Raw genomic sequence first — 16,032 nt, 5'->3', positions numbered from 1 at the left:
TTCTTACCCTAGTAGTTTTACATTCTGCATTTCATCATTATCACTAGGTTGTTAGTACAAAACCATTTTCATACTTGGCTTAACTTAGATAAGTGTTCATATCCTAATTGTTTGCATCTTGACATCTCTTATATTACAACAACATAAGAGTAATTGAAACCTCTTACACTCCATTTGATCATTCATCATCATCCATACTTATGTCTTTGTCTGCAAGTTTGCATACATTCATTGCATAAGTGTCATCCTCACATTCATTCCACACACAAAATAAAGAGTTTCAATTTGGCGTCGTTGCCATTTGAGTAATTGTTTGTGACATTCAGGATTTACACAAGTTTAAGATTAAGTTCTATTGTTCATTTGATCACTACTGATTAGCTTCTTCATCTGCTTGGTTGTTTTGAGTCTCACGTACCAATTCGACCCAGTACTCGATCGAGTGATTGATCGAGCCACCAACCCAGACTCAGTCGATCTTCAATTCGAGCCTGTGATCGACCATGTGTCAGTTCGAGCTAGTGATCCAGTCAGTTGATGCAAACTAGATCCAAGGGAAACCAGAATCTTCAGAGGTACCTTGATCATATCAACCGCCTACCAAGAGACTTGATGCAACAGAAAACCAGAATCATTCAGGAACATGAACAACAATTGCTGATGGATCCACCAATGCAAAGACCAAGACAGATTGGAGCAGGAGATGCCCCAAATACTCATACACAAAGAACTGGCATAATACCTCCTGCAGTTGCCAACAATAATTTTGAAATCAAAAGTGGGCTAATCACTATGATCCAGTCCAACAAATTCCATGGTCTGCCAATGGAAGATCCTTTAGATCACCTTGATGAATTTGACAGGCTTTGTGGCCTCACAAAGATCAATGGTGTGAGTGAAGACAGCTTCAAGCTCATATTGTTCCCATTTTCACTAGGGGACAAGGCTCACTTATGGGAGAAGACACTATCAACAGGAGCCATAACCACATGGGATGGATGCAAGAAAGCCTTCTTGGCCAAATTCTTCTCTAATGCAAGAACAACTAGATTGAGGAATGAGATTTCAAGCTTTGCACAGAAGAACAATGAGACATTTTATGAAGCTTGGGAAAGGTTCAAGGGTTATCAAACTCAGTGTCCACACCATGGGTTTAGTAATGAGTCACTCCTTAGCACACTATACAAAGGAGTTCTACCAAAGATCAGAATGTTGCTGGACACTGCATCAAATGAAAACTTCCTCAACAAGCATGTAGATGAAGGCTGGGAGCTAGTGGAGAACTTAGCCCAGTCTGATGGGCACTACAATGAGGACTATGATAGGACGGGTGACCTTCCGGGAAGTGACTGTCGGAACTGTGCGAGTGAGGACAAAACACAGGGAAAGATCATGTGGTGATTTGTATGGACGGTAAAAAGTCTTTAAAGCCTCCCAGGCGTAGCAAACCGACCGTCGGATATGGATGGGCTCACGAGCCTAGTGAGAGGATGTGAGGCTCAATAAGGAAGTTGGGCCCATGGATTGGGATTAGACATGGAACCCACTGAGTGGTGGAGGTTGGGGCGTTAAAAGTGGTATTAGAGCCGAACCCAGACGAGTGTGGAGTCGAGTGGGCTCACACCGTCAAGGGTGACAGTCTTGGTGCGCAACGAGTACATTGTGATCTGTTAGTGGGGGTGAATTGTGACACTCCGGTTTTAGAGACTTGCAGAGAGGTTTACAAGAATATATTTAGCCACCTATATCACCAAGTGCACTTATCTTTTTTGGTCAAGGGTCCTGAGAGAACTCCAGAGTTAAGCGTGCTTGAGCTGAAGTAGTCCTAGGATGGGTGACCTTCCGGGAAGTGACTGTCGGAACTGTGTGAGTGAAGACAAAACACAGGGAAAGATCACGTGGTGATCTGTAGGAACGGTAACAAGTTTTTAAAGCCTCCCACACGTGAGGCTCATTAAGGAAGTTGGGCCCATAGACTGGGATTGGACATGGGACCCACTGAGAGGTGGCGGTTGGGGCGTTACAATTTATAACATAAACTTATATTGGTTTACCTTCATCAAATTTCTAAACGTTTGAAATAATAACCGCTTCACCATAAATTTTGGTTACACATGAAATTTAATTTAACTATCTTAATTTTATAATCCCATATTGATATATTTCTTTCTTGTTCTTTTTTTATGAAAAATTGTTTATATAATGTTTTTATTTTTCAAATAATTGTTTATTTTTTTATTTCTTGTTCCTGTCTCATATCCCATCTTCCCTATACATTAGATTTTTTAATTAATTATGTATTCGTAAAACTAGACTTATTTGGGGTTTAGGGTTTAGGGTTTAGATATGTAAATATGTAATAATACCAAGCAGGATATATTGTTTACATGTTCTGACCTGTTGCAAAATTACATATATCTCTATAAAAACATATATGATTAATTACACCAATAAATGAGTAATATTTTTATTTGATCTACTTAGTACTTATGCAGTTTTCCCCCCTCAAATCTACTTATACATTTTAATTAAAAATAATATTTAAATAGTATCGGATATAATATTATCTGGAATTGCATATACTAATCTACTTATAACATTAAAATATACCTTTGTAATTAATTATTTTAAATGAAACTTTCTGATTGTTTGGTGTTGATTTAGTTAAACATCAAATTGATCTTTGTGCAATATGATTAAATGATATATAAGAATCATACAAATTTTATTTTGTGTATGAAACTTTCAAACAAAAAACTTACCAAACATAAACCAACATCGAAAGTTTTGTGAAAGTATTTATCACAAATACATATATATATATATATATATATATATATAACATTAGAATACTGAAAATAAGAAAAAGAAGTTAATTTTTCTTCCTACCCTAAAGAAATTAAAGTAAAAAAAGAGAGCTTGTTATCCTACAAAAAAATCATTTATACACATAAAAATATGTTGAAACCCCACAAGCCCCCAAATATATCAACCTGCAACAACAACAACATTAGACGTAAATTGTCCTTATGTTCACATCAAAAGTTTATGTAGGATTATTACCATAATCCTTTATAACCATTTCTCTTTGTTTTAGGGAATTTTAATTTTTGTTTTTTAATTATATAGGTAAGTTGGTCTGTTTAGCAACATGGATATATGTCATGTTTTTGTTTTTCTTTATCCCTACGAGTGCTTCCCATTTAATTGTATAGCTGTAATAATATCATTAAGCTTCCTTGTTCCTTCTCTACATGGTATGAGATGAGAGCCTTCGATACCTAAAGCTTAACCTAAATATTTTTTTTAGACTGTCATCGTCATCTTTTCTTCTTTCTGTTCACCATGTCGACTTCTTTTGGTGAAACAATCAATGTCACGGATTCACAAAGTGTTCTTAACGTGAACATAATAATGTGACAAAGCTTAATCACACAAATTTTTGATGTGGAGTCGTCAAGTTCTTGCCCTTCTCGACAGATACGATCTCACCGGATATGTCGATGTTTCTCTTGAAACGCCTCCTCCCACCAACACTGTGGCGGGTGTTGCTACTGTCAACCCAATGATCTGTTGCACTGATTTAAAAGAGAGAGGCTTGAGAGGGGAGTGTGAACAAAACTCTCATGGGATGGAGATAAAAAAAAAACCAAATCGAAATCGATGGAGAAATACATTTTCTTATAATGTTTATTTTTTCCCTTTTTTGATTTAGGGTTCTTTTTTATAATCTCCCCTCTTAGAAGATTTAACCGATTTCATCACGAGGGACAATGTAACGCCCGCAAAACAAAACTGTGCGCTTTGGGGGAGGTGAAACTGACTTTCTTTGTGGTGTATGAATGAATGATGTATGGAATGATGATGTATGGAATGAATAGAAGTCAGGGTGTTTCAATTCCCCTTATGCAGTTGCAGTATAAGAGGTGTCAATCCTATCTGAGTGATTGTGAACAATTAAGATGTGCATATGAGTCTAAGTCAAGCCAATTGTAAAGATTGTTTGTCACTAACAATCCTAAAATGAGATATGAAATGCAGAAAGTAAAAACAACTAGAACAAGATACTAAATGCAAACAGAACAGACAAATTAAAGCTATAATGAAACTAGAACAGAGATAGAAACTATGCTAATGAACTAATGCAAGAAAAGTAATGAACATGAAACTACGTGAATGCAATGGAAATGAAACAGGAATGAAACAAGACAATCACAAATCAAAACACAAGTTCTGGGGATGAACTCGAGCAGCACTCGACCGAGTGTAGGTCGAGTACGTGGTTGAGCTAGACTTAAACGTGAAAACAGAGCAACACAAGAAAAACAGAGCAATGCTAAAACTAATCAAACAACAAGCAAGCAATGATATTTAGACTAAGATTTCAATAAAAAAAAGAAGGCCTTGAGGAGGGATTCATGGGCTGAGCTAATCATTGTGGTTATCTAACTTGGTCAACAAATCTCAAGCAAACTTTGAGCTGATCTCTAGACATACTACTCTAATACATGTTTAATCCACTCTCATGGCAAGAAACAATCAAACCTATGCATTTCTAGACTTGTTCTCACAAAGAAAAGAATCTACACAAGCAGGCATTAAGCAATACATCTCAAACCAAACAAGACTTCTAATCTCTTAGCAAGCCTAATGGTAAGCTCTAGATCTAGCCTTATCTATGCTCCTTAGACATTGGTGTGATGCTAAGATGCTTGAAATCAAACCCTACCTTCTCAGATATAGGATCAGCATTAAGATCATCTAGCCTAGAAGAGATCTACAACAATCAAGCTTGACCAAATCAAACAAACCACAAGATCAACCCAGCCTAACCCATCCTCAAGGTCCTAAACAAACTACTCACAAGAACACATGGTGAAATATGTCAAATACCCAGAAAATAATGAAACTTGCATCATTAGAAAGATGAAACAGAGATCTACAATATTGATGTAGGAATAAAACTCGAAATCTTAATACGTTGAAAGTTATGAAACAAACAAAATATAAGAATCTAGTCTTTCTCTCTCAAACAAGTACAAAATCTAAAATAAAAGAAAAGTGCAAAAGGAATAAAATCTAAAAAAGGTAAAAACTAGGTTTTAGACTCTCTAAAAAGCTGGACTCTTTGGTAGCTGCAGGTACAAGGGCTTTATATAGGAGATGAGGTGGAAGCCCTAAAAAATACAAAAAGTCAAAGTAGTCAACGGCTCGTGCTCGGTCGAGTGGCTGGTCGAGCTGGCTTCTCTCGTGCATTCTCCACTCGGTCGAGTCCTCCTCAGCACACGGTCGAGTGGTGGTCGAATGGTGCGGTCGAGTTGGACTCCGGACCTTGATTCTACAGCCTTAACTCTCTTGTTTTCTCCTCAGGATTGCTTCACTTCTCCTCAGCATTGCTTCCATGCTCCTTAAGCTCAAAAATCACCTGTTTATGCATGAAAAGATGCAAATGCAATGCAACTATACTCTAATGCATGATTAGTCCTAAAGCTACACAATAATGGCCTAAATGGATAGCAAAAGATGCAAAAGTTGTGAATAAACTAAGGGAAAACAAGGTAAAATATATGAACATCAACACCCCCAAACTTAGTCTTTGCTTGCCCTCAAGCAAATAATCAAGACAAAAGAAGGTAGGTGAGGTTTTAAAGTGGGATCTCAGCTCCTAAAGCTTGCAAATAGACTATCTAGAATCAATGTCCAAGTTACTAGTACTATGATGCAAGTTGAATGAGCTATACTTAAAGACTTTAGACAAGCATATCACAACCTTCACTGATTTGAGCCTTAGACATCCACATGCATTCAAATCAACCATTTCCTTTAACATTCATTAATCAAGAACATGAATCAATTCTATGCAATGCTTAAACTCATTTGGCTTGGCAGTAAAAGGTTTAGAGACAATGAAGGTCTCTTTTTATAGTAGGGCTTATCAATATCAAGGTTCTCTCATAAAAATGGATTGAGCTTTAGAAGAATGCTAAAGGTAAGAACACTTAGACACATACAATAACAAAACCTTGTCTATCCAAAGGCACCCAAAGTGTTTATCCTATCAATCTAAACCCAATTGGTCCTAGTGCTACCCTTTAACTTTTTTTCTTCTTTTTCACCCTTTTCTCTTTTGGTTTTAAAGTCTTAGGAGAGGTTTCTTATTTGATATTTCTAGTGGAATGGGGGATTCTTACTTATTTGCTATGGTTCTCTTTTCTTCTTATTCTTAAGACATATAAGCATTTTGCTAGACTTCTCTTTTCTTTTTTCTTTTCTTTAACTAGAACCATCTTTAAACAACCTTATTCTTCCCATTCTTTCACTAGACTTTAAATTTACTTAAACACATTCCCCTCCTAAAGACTCTAACCTTTTCTTTCTCTTTTTCCTCTTTTCTTTTCATGACAGCCAAGTCCCAAAACCAACAAGTGAACCACCTAGTCCTATCTAGTTTGAAAAATGCAAACTAGAAATACACAAGGCTTTACTCTTGTCAGTTCAAACCTAACACTTTCTACCAAGCTCAATCCCAAAAATAGGCCTCACACACACAAGAATAAACATGGCTTGAAAGAAGGTTTGGTTTAGGGGTAGGGGAACTGATTCTTAATGAGGAAATCAGCTACTTGGATCAACAAGAGTGCTAAAAAGGAAGAAGATGATCCAAATATGTATGTGGTATCCATGAGTTTAAAGCATTGCACACATTGATAATTGAAAGTCAATATTAGGTTCTTATAAATAGGAAATGGTTTCAAATCTCAACATGCTTCAATTTAGACCAAATGCAATGTAGGAATTCAAGGCTTGGTTCAATCTTATTCTAACCACTCAACTAGCATCAAAGTACTATTAACTTGGGCATTGATCCTAGTCTAGTGAATAAACAAGCTAATAAGGGAATACTCATCATAGATCCCTAATGCAAGTACTATACAATCCTACATGAAACATGCTAAACAAGATCCTAATGTGCAGTGCAAACTACATGAACACTCTTTTTTTATAAAGATTTTTGCAAAAATTTTCAAATTTTTAGGGTTTTTCTATGCATTAGATGCTATGCAAGTATTAACATGATGATGCTAAAAATTTGAAATAAGAATCACAAAACACAATGTCAAATGCTATCTCAAACCCTCCCCCAAACTTAAATCACACAGTCCCTGTGTGAAAGAAATTTGATTGAGGATTCAAGATGAAAAACAAAAAAACAAAACACAATGTCAAATGCAATGATATCTACAAGGGAAGGTGATAGTGGTACCTTAGGGATTGTGGAAGTAGTTGTCCACATCCATCTGCATGCTGTCATAGGAGTAGTTGGGGTCTTGTTGGTGACTTGGAGGTGGAGATTGGGGCAGCTCGACGATGGGGATCGACCGGGACTCGGTCGAGTACGTGCTCGAGTGGGGGGGGTCGAGCTGGACCACGAGTCTTCTTTTCCTCTTCTATCTGGTCTCCCTTGCTTCCCTGATCATGAAAATACCAAAACAAAAATCAAAATACCAAAAACCTTAAACAATATGTACATGGATACCTTAGGGACTTCCTCCCTCGTGAGCTTGTTTAAAGTCACTAAGCTTGACTTTGGTGTCCTTTTTAGGCTTGTGGAGCATCTTGGAGAAGCATTGTGAACTTCTCAGGTGTTTCCTTTTCTCCCAAATACTTCTTAACTCTCTGACCATTGACTGTGAACTAACTACCATCCTTGTTGAGAAGTGTGACAGCCCCATATGGTAAGATCTCCTTTATCTTAAAAGGGCCTCCCCATCTACTTTTCAACTTCCCAGGGAATAACTTGAGTCTTGAATTGTAAAGCAAAGCTTGGTCTCCAGCCTATAAGTCTTTGATGAGAATCTTCCTATCATGGAAGGCTTTAGTTCTTTCCTTGTAGATTTTGGAGTTTTCATAAGCTTCCAATATGATTTCCTCAAGCTCATGCAGTTCAAGGCTTCTCTTAGCTTGTGCTGTCTCTAGATCCAAGTTCAAAAGTTTGATTGCCCATAGGGCTTTGTACTCAACTTCAACTGGGAGATGGCAAGACTTGCCATAGACCAGTTGGAATGGAGTTCTTCCTATAGGTGTCTTGAAAGCTGTTCTATAGGCCCAAAGTGTTTCATCAAGTTTACTAGACCAATCCTTTCTTGTTGCTCCTACTATTCTTGATAGAATGGCCTTGATTTGTTTGTTTGACACTTCAACTTGTCCACTTGTTTGGGGATGGTAGGCTGTAGACACCTTGTCTTTGACTCCATACTTCCTTAGCATTCCTTCAAAGATCTTGTTGATGAAGTGTGTTCCTCCATCACTAATCACAGCTCTTGGAATTCCATACCTTGGGAAGATTATGGTCTTAAAAAGTTTAATTACCACTTTGTGATCATTAGTAGGACTGGCAATAGCATCTACCCACTTAGAGACATAGTCCACTGCCACTAATATGTAGACATTCCCATTTGAAGGGGGATTAAAAGGTCCCATGAAATCAATTCCCCACACATCAAATATCTCAACTTCCAGAATTGGGTTTTGGGGCATTTCATTCCTTCTTGTGATATTTCCCATTCTTTGGCAAGCATCACACTTTGTGATGAACTTGTGAGTGTCTTTGAATAGTGTAGGCCACCATAGACCAGCTTGTAAGACTTTCTGGGCAGTTTTGAAAGTTGCAAAATGGCCTCCATAAGTGGAACCATGACAATGCCCTAGCACTCCTTCAACTTCATTTTCTGCTATGCACCTTCTAAACAACCCATCTAATCCCTTTTTGTATAAGTAAGGTTCATCCCAATAGTACCCATTGATGTCCTTGAGGAGCTTTTTCTTCTTATAAGGGTCCATATCTGCTGGGACTTCTTCACACACCTTGTAATTGACTATGTCAGCATACCAAGGTAGATCTTCACTTTCAAGTGCCATCCACTCCTCCATCTCATCCTGCTCGATCGTGTGCCCAAACATACTCGATCGAGTGCATGCTCGAGTAGGCGGTCGAGTTGGAGGCCGAGTTGTCCCTATCAGCATCAGCTTCTCCTCAGGCATTGAATCATCGATTGGAATCTCCTCCTCTATCCTCATTCTGGACAAATGATCAGCTACTCCATTCTCAATCCCTTTTTTATCAACTATTTCCATGTCAAACTCTTGGAGAAGCATAATCCATCTTAGCAACCTTGGTTTTGTGTCCTTCTTTGAGTAGATGTGCCTCAAAGCAGCATGATCGGTGTACACAATTACTTTGGACCCTACTAAGTAGCTTCTGAATTTTTCAAAGGCAAAGACCACTGCTAGAAGCTCTTTCTCTGTTGTTGAATATCTTCCTTGAGTTTCATCCAAGGTCCTACTTGCATAGTGAATAACATGCAGCTTCTTATCTTTTTTCTGTCCCAGAACTGCCCCTACTGCAAAGTCTGAAGCATCACACATAATCTCAAATGGAAGATCCCAGTTTGGAGCTTGGACTATTGGGGCTGATATTAAAGCAGCCTTGATCTCCTTGAAAGCCTTCAAACAATCTTCATCAAAGTTGAACTCAGTCTCCTTGCAAAGCAACCTTGTCAATGGCCTAGCTATCTTTGAGAAATCCTTGATGAACCTTCTATAAAATCCAGCATGACCAAGAAAGCTTCTTATGTCCTTAACTGTTTTTGGTGGTTGAAGTTGAACCATGACTTCAATCTTTGCTTTGTCAACCTCAATACCCTTCTCTGAAATCTTATGACCAAGAACTATCCCTTCTTCAACCATGAAGTGACATTTTTCCCAATTTAGGACTAGATTTGTCTCCTCACATCTCTTTAAAACTCTGCATAGATTAGTAAGACAAGAAGAAAAGGAATCTCCATAGACAGAGAAGTCATCCATAAAAACTTCAACCACATCCTCAATAAGATCAGAGAAGATTGACATCATGCACCTTTGAAAAGTAGCTGGAGCATTACATAATCCAAATGGCATCCTCCTATATGCAAAGGTACCATATGGACATGTGAATGTTGTCTTCTCTTGATCATTGGGATGAATAGGAATTTGGAAAAATCCAGAATATCCATCCAAGAAACAGTAATGAGTATGATTGGCTAATCTTTCCAACATTTGATCAATAAATGGAAGAGGAAAATGATCTTTCCTAGTAGCAGAATTAAGCTTCCTATAGTCAATGCACATTCTATGTCCTGTTATGGTTCTAGTGGGAATTAACTCATCATGATCATTCTTTACTACAGTGATTCCTCCTTTTTTAGGGACACAGTGGACTGGTGAGACCCAAGTACTATCAGAGATAGGATAGATCACACCAGCTCCAAGCAATTTTAGAATCTCCTTTTTGACTACTTCCTTTAGGTTGGGATTAAGCCTTCTTTGAGGTTCAATACTAGAGTAGGATTCATTTTCAAGGTGGATTCTATGCATGCAAAGACTAGGTCTAATTCCTTTAATGTCATCCAAAGTATAACCAATAGCTTTTCTAAACTTCCTTAGCTCTACAACTAGCAAATCAAGCTCTTTCCTACTCAAGTTAGCATTTACTATCACAGGACAAGTAGAGTTCTCACCTAAAAAGACGTACCTTAGCCCAGAAGGGCGAGGTTTTAGCTCTACTTTTGGTGCGTTCAGTTCAGACCAGTCGTCTGTGTGGGGTTCGGCAGTGCACTCGGTCGAGTAGTGTTGGTGCTCGGCCGAGTGTGTGCTCGAGTGGGTGGTCGAGCTATCCGTATATGCTGTTTGAACTGCCCAAACTTCCTCTCTTAATGCTTGTAACCCCTCAAAAACCTCTGGATGGTGTGATTCTTCACAGGAGTCCAATATACCTTCATAGGCCTTAGTCTCTTCATGGATAAACCCTTCCTCTCCACTTTTGGTCAAAACAGTTCTAAGGTGATCTTGTTCTGCTAGCTCTTCCATCAATTCTCCTGATAAGTTGTCCAACTCTTCAACCCAAAAGACTTGTCCTCCAATTGTTGGTTTCTTCATAGCCTCTACAATGTCAAATGTCATTTTGAGGTCTTCTCCCAAGTTGAGATCAATCTTCCCTTGTCTCACATCAATTATTGCTCCTGTTGTAGCTAGGAAAGGTCTCCCCAAGATCAAAGGATCTTTTGGTTCTTCATCCATTTCCAAGACTACAAAGTCTGTTGGGACTTCCACTGCTCCAACTCTAACTGGTAGATCTTCCAAAACACCATGTGGTAATCTTATTGATCTATCAGCTAGGATTAGGGAGATGTTGCATGGCTTATACCTTGTAAACCCTAGGCGCTTAGCAACTGATAGAGGCATTAGGCTTACTGAGGCTCCCAAATCACAAAGGCATCTATTGAAGGTTAAGGGCCCTATAGAGCAAGGTAGAGTAAAGGAACTAGGATCTCTTAGCTTTTGAGGGTTCACTTGCTTTTGGATTATGGCACTACACTCATGGCTGAGAATCACCATTCCTTGAACTTCCTTGATCCTTTCCATCACAGCATCTTTCAAGAATTTTTGGTAAGGAGGAATCATTACAAAGGCATCTATTAGAGGCATCCTAAGCTCAATCTCTCTAACTTGTTTGTTAAACAATGCCTTGTACTTTTCAACCATCTGTTTCTTAAATCTTCCTGGGAAAGGTAGTGGAGGCTTGTAAGGAGGAGGAATGAACCAGACTTCTTTTTCTTTGGAGGTGACTGAATTGATTTTCTCCTGAGAATCAGCTCGATCGGGTACTCGACCACCTACTCGGTCAAGTGAGTGGTCGAGTGGTACGTTGAATTCAATGGTGTGTTCATCCTGAGTTTCTTCCTGTTGGAAACCCTCCCCTTCCTGAATTCCACTGTCCTCAATGTTGGGATGTGCTCCTAGCCGTGTTGGTAAGACTCTTCCACTGCGAAGATTGATAGCACTGGCAAATTCAGTAGTTTGTACAATGGATGTGCCCTTGTGATGGTCATTCTTTGAGGCAGAAGCTTGGTGGTTCTCCATAGTCACAATCCTGGATGTCAGTGTGTCATACTTGGCATGAAGTTCACTGTAAATATCATCTATCCTCTTGTTCAGCTCAGCAATCCTGTTTGTTGTCTCAATCTTGCCTTGTGTTTGCCCAATCAACAACTGTTGCATCATTGCTCTTAAGTCTTGTTCCTGGCCTTGGTTAGTCTGAAACCCTGGTGGGGGACACAATTGGGGCTGGAACACTTGGTGTTGTTGCTTGCGGATGTAGTTTTGTTGCTGTTGAGATTGAGGAGGTGGATAGACCTGGTCTTGAGGGTTGGCCACATTGGTGCTCATATAAGAGAGATTGTTGTTCTTGAAACCTCCTTGGTTGTAGCCTTTGAATCCTCCCTGGTTTTGCATGTAGCACAACTCAGCAAATTCAGGCTCCCCCTCTTGAACTGGAGCTTCCTCTTCACCAATGAAGTGAATGGACTTGGATTGGCTGAGGAGGATCTTGTCAAGCTTCTCATTGACCATCTTCAAATCCTTCTTATACTTGTCCTCTTGATCAGTTGAGGAGCTCCTTATGGTCCTATCATAGTCCTCATTATAATTGCCATCAGATTGAGCAAGATTCTCAACTAATTCCCATCCTTCTTCCACATTCTTGTTGAGGAAGTTGCCATTGGAGGCTGTGTCAAGAAGCATTCTTATCTTGGGAAGCACTCCTCTATACAAGGTGCTTAGAAGTGACTCATTGCTGAAGCCATGGTGAGGACACTGAGTTTGGAATCCTTTAAACCTCTCCCAAGCTTCACAAAAGCTCTCATTATTCCTTTGAGCAAACCCAGAAATCTCATTCCTCAGCCTAGCAGTCCTTGCATTGGAGAAGAACTTGGCCAGAAAAGCTTTCTTGCATGCATCCCATGTGGTGATAGCTCCAGTAGGTAGAATCTTCTCCCAAAGGTGAGCTTTGTCTCCAAGAGAAAATGGGAAGAGCCTTAATTTGAATCCATCTTCACTCACTCCATTGATCTTTGTGAGGCCACATATTCTGTCAAACTCATCAAAGTGATCTAGTGGATCCTCCATTGGCAACCCATGAAACTTGTTGGCTTGTATCATTGAGATCAATCCACTCTTGATCTCAAAGTTATTGTTTGCTACTGAAGGTGGCACAATTCCAGCCCTTTGGTTGTGGGTATTGGGTGCATCTCCTGCACCAATGTGCCTTGGTCTTTGCTCATGGATAGCTTGTTGCTCCATGATGTCTTGACCTTGTTGTTGTTGAACTACTCTTCCTTGCTTATGTCTCAAACCCTTTTGTAGTCTGTGGATGTTGTCAATAGGTTGTTGAAGACTATCTTTGCCTTTTGACCTTGTGTGCATCAACAAACTCTACTACAGACTCGAACAGGTACACGGTCGAGCGCAGGCTCGAGTGGGTGGTCGAGTCGACTGGGAAGTAATGGCTAATTTGATCCGGCTTCTGGCTCGATCAAGTGCTCGATCACAGCTCGGTCGAGTGGTGGTTGAGTAGGTGGTCGAGTGGGTACCTGAAACACAAAACAGCCAAGCAAAGGAAGATTCCAGTTCAGTAACTTCACAAGTGTTTAAAACGAACTTAATCTTAGACTAATAATGATCCTAAATGTCACAAAACACACTCAAATGGGCAACGACGCCAAATTGAAACTGACTTTCTTTGTGGTGTATGAATGAATGATGTATGGAATGATGATGTATGGAATGAATAGAAGTCAGGGTGTTTCAATTCCCCTTATGCAGTTGCAGTATAAGAGGTGTCAATCCTATCTGAGTGATTGTGAACAATTAAGATGTGCATATGAGTCTAAGTCAAGCCAATTGTAAAGATTGTTTGTCACTAACAATCCTAAAATGAGATATGAAATGCAGAAAGTAAAAACAACTAGAACAAGATACTAAATGCAAACAGAACAGACAAATTAAAGCTATAATGAAACTAGAACAGAGATAGAAACTATGCTAATGAACTAATGCAATACAAGTAATGAACAGGAAACTACGTGAATGCAATGGAAATGAAACAGGAATGAAACAAGACAATCACAAATCAAAAACACAAGTTCTGGGGATGAACTCGAGCAGCACTCGACCGAGTGTAGGTCGAGTACGTGGTCGAGCTAGACTTAAACGTGAAAACAGAGCAACACAAGAAAAACAGAGCAATGCTAAAACTAATCAAACAACAAGCAAGCAATGATATTTAGACTAAGATTTCAATAAACAAAGAAGGCCTTGAGGAGGGATTCATGGGCTGAGCTAATCATTGTGGTTATCTAACTTGGTCAACAAATCTCAAGCAAACTTTGAGCTGATCTCTAGACATACTATTCTAATACATGTTTAATCCACTCTCATGGCAAGAAACAATCAAACCTATGCATTTCTAGACTTGTTCTTACAAAGAAAAGAATCTACACAAGCAGGCATTAAGAAATACATCTCAAACCAAACAAGACTTCTAATCTTTTAGCAAGCCTAATGGTAAGCTCTAGATCTAGCCTTATCTATGCTCCTTAGACATTGGTGTGATGCTAAGATGCTTGAAATCAAACCCTACCTTCTCAGATATAGGATCAGCATTAAGATCATCTAGCCTAGACGAGATCTACAACAATCAAGCTTGACCAAATCAAACAAACCACAAGATCAACCCAGCATAACCCATCCTCAAGGTCCTAAACAAACTACTCACAAGAACACATGGTGAAATATGTCAAAAACCCAGAAAATAATGAAACTTGCATCATTAGAAAGATGAAACAGAGATCTACAATATTGATGAAGGAATAAAACTCGAAATCTTAATACTTTGAAAGTTATGAAACAAACAAAATATAAGAATCTAGTCTTTCTCTCTCAAACAAGTACAAAATCTAAAATAAAAGAAAAGTGCAAAAGGAATAAAATCTAAAAAAGGTAAAAACTAGGTTTTAGACTCTCTAAAAAGATGGACTCTTTGGTGGCTGCAGGTACAAGGGCTTTATATAGGAGATGAGGTGGAAGCCCTAAAAAATACAAAAAGTCAAAGTAGTCAACGGCTCGGTCAACTCGACCAGTGCTCGGTCGAGTGGCTGGTCGAGCTAGCTTCTCTCGTGCATTCTCCACTCGGTCGAGTCCTCCTCAGCACACGGTCGAGTGGTGGTCGAGTGGTGCGGTCGATTTGGACTCCGGACTTTGATTCTACAGCCTTAACTCTCTTGTTTTCTCCTCAGGATTGCTTCACTTCTCCTCAGCATTGCTTCCATGCTCCTTAAGCTCCAAAATCACCTGTTTATGCATGAAAAGATGCAAATGCAATGCAACTATACTCTAATGCATGATTAGTCCTAAAGCTACACAATAATGGCCTAAATGGATAGCAAAAGATGCAAAAGTTGTGAATAAACTAAGGGAAAACAAGGTAAAATATATGAACATCAGGAGGGTGTCGATCGACACCAATATTCTCTGGTTCGACCATTTCGATTTAATTATCGATTTGGACCGGTTTGGTTTAGAGAAAACCGTTGAACCGAGGTATTAAAGTGAGGAAACGACCTAGATCATGTTTTGTTGTTGTCTCGCCGCTGAAACAGAGAGAAAAAGAAGAGAAAAGTGTGTTCTTGAGTTTTGTGAGTTTTTGTGAGATTTCAAAGCCTTCTGGGTGAGATCTTACTGTGGGAGTGAGGATCCGAGGCTAGGAACGTGTGAGAGGCTTACTGGGAGTGTGGGATTCGTCATTGTTTGTCAGAATCTTCCTGCAAAGAGGTGAGAGCATGACCATGGCTAATCTAAGCCTGTGATTCCTTGTTCTTGCTTGTTTGTTGCTGTTTTTGTGTGTTTCTTTGCTGGGATTGATTGCTACAAGTTCCTAAGGACGCATTTGGCTTGGATTTTGAGTATTGGACAATGGGGGGAGTTTTGTGAGCGAGATTTGACTCTCGGTTTCGTGCGGATGGCAGTTGGAGAGGTAGTGCCGATCGACACCAGTGAAGCAACATCGATCGACACTGTGGGGTAGTGTCGGTCGACACCAAGGCCAATGTCGGTCGACACTTTGCTGGTGGCGGTCGACACTTTGCTGGTGGCGGTCGA

At 39.4% G+C, this 16,032-nt stretch overlaps 3 non-coding genes across 3 annotated transcripts; 2 read left to right on the top strand and 1 right to left on the bottom strand.

The window, feature by feature from the left end:
* Window positions 1-1,047: 1,047 nt before the first annotated feature.
* Window positions 1,048-1,154, bottom strand: LOC147942433 (small nucleolar RNA R71). Its single transcript, XR_015560557.1, has one exon. It is a non-coding gene; the product is annotated as a small nucleolar RNA R71 (small nucleolar RNA).
* A 2,419-nt stretch (window positions 1,155-3,573) lies between these two features.
* Window positions 3,574-3,757, top strand: LOC147942432 (small nucleolar RNA snoR125). Its single transcript, XR_015560631.1, has one exon. It is a non-coding gene; the product is annotated as a small nucleolar RNA snoR125 (small nucleolar RNA).
* Window positions 3,758-12,673: 8,916 nt separating this feature from the next.
* Window positions 12,674-12,780, top strand: LOC147942431 (small nucleolar RNA R71). Its single transcript, XR_015560504.1, has one exon. It is a non-coding gene; the product is annotated as a small nucleolar RNA R71 (small nucleolar RNA).
* The last annotated feature ends 3,252 nt before the right edge of the window (window positions 12,781-16,032 follow it).

This window comes from Camelina sativa, chromosome 6, assembly GCF_030686135.1.
Source record: "Camelina sativa cultivar CO46 ecotype springtype chromosome 6, ASM3068613v1".
NCBI lineage: Eukaryota > Viridiplantae > Streptophyta > Magnoliopsida > Brassicales > Brassicaceae > Camelina > Camelina sativa.
The sequence above is the reverse complement of the archived record's forward strand: the minus strand, read 5'-3'. Positions and strand labels throughout refer to the sequence as shown.